The 711-nt window shown below is 33.6% G+C and overlaps 1 protein-coding gene across 6 annotated transcripts in view; it reads left to right on the top strand.

Moving 5' to 3' along the window:
- Window positions 1-711, top strand: part of LOC116851155 (putative fatty acyl-CoA reductase CG5065) — a 32,023-nt gene that overhangs the window by 24,553 nt on the left and 6,759 nt on the right. The window lies entirely within an intron of this gene.

Here is a 711-nt window from a genome sequence, read left to right as displayed (position 1 = left end):
AGTTATTCGTTATTCACAAAGCATATACGCATTAGACAATAAGACCCAACTATAAGGTATAATTCTTTTTAAAAACTGATCACAAGTACATCTTCCCATCACTTCTAAAAATAGCCTATGAACTGTTAACTTTTATGTGGAGCACTGGGTTACGTACATCCGCGTTATGTATAACAGCAGAATTTGCACTCAGCAAACCACAAGTATCAGTAACATAACATTGATGTTTGAACGTCAGCTCAACCATGTAGTATTTCATGTAACTGTTACATGTTATGTATATGTTATGTAACACGCAACAGTTACATAACAAACCACATGGTTGTGCAGACATTACATATCTATATTATATTACTGATATATAAATACGGTGCTGGTTTGCTGGGCATGTTAGGCATTCACAAGCCGAAAAATTGTGGGAAATTGGAGAACAGGGGAAAAGAAAAATTTTCAGAGTCTCCACTACTAATTACCATTTGGCTCAGAAGAAAATCTCCGTAGCCGTGACTTGTCAATCTATGTTACAAAGTGCAGCAGAATATATTTACATAAAGTTTTTCTACTGAGTAAAAATGTTGACATGATATACGATTTCTTTTTTTTTTTTTTTGGTTTAATTCTTATAGTATATAAGAGTGGTGCTGGCTTAGTGAAATTAATGTCTCGTTATATATATCCACTCGCAGATCGTAGCTGAAATTAAAAGTAAAC

Source organism: Odontomachus brunneus, unplaced genomic scaffold, assembly GCF_010583005.1.
Source record: "Odontomachus brunneus isolate Ranch 3 - 2012 unplaced genomic scaffold, Obru_v1 Obru_scaffold_167, whole genome shotgun sequence".
Taxonomy (NCBI): Eukaryota; Metazoa; Arthropoda; class Insecta; order Hymenoptera; family Formicidae; genus Odontomachus; species Odontomachus brunneus.
The sequence above is the reverse complement of the archived record's forward strand: the minus strand, read 5'-3'. Positions and strand labels throughout refer to the sequence as shown.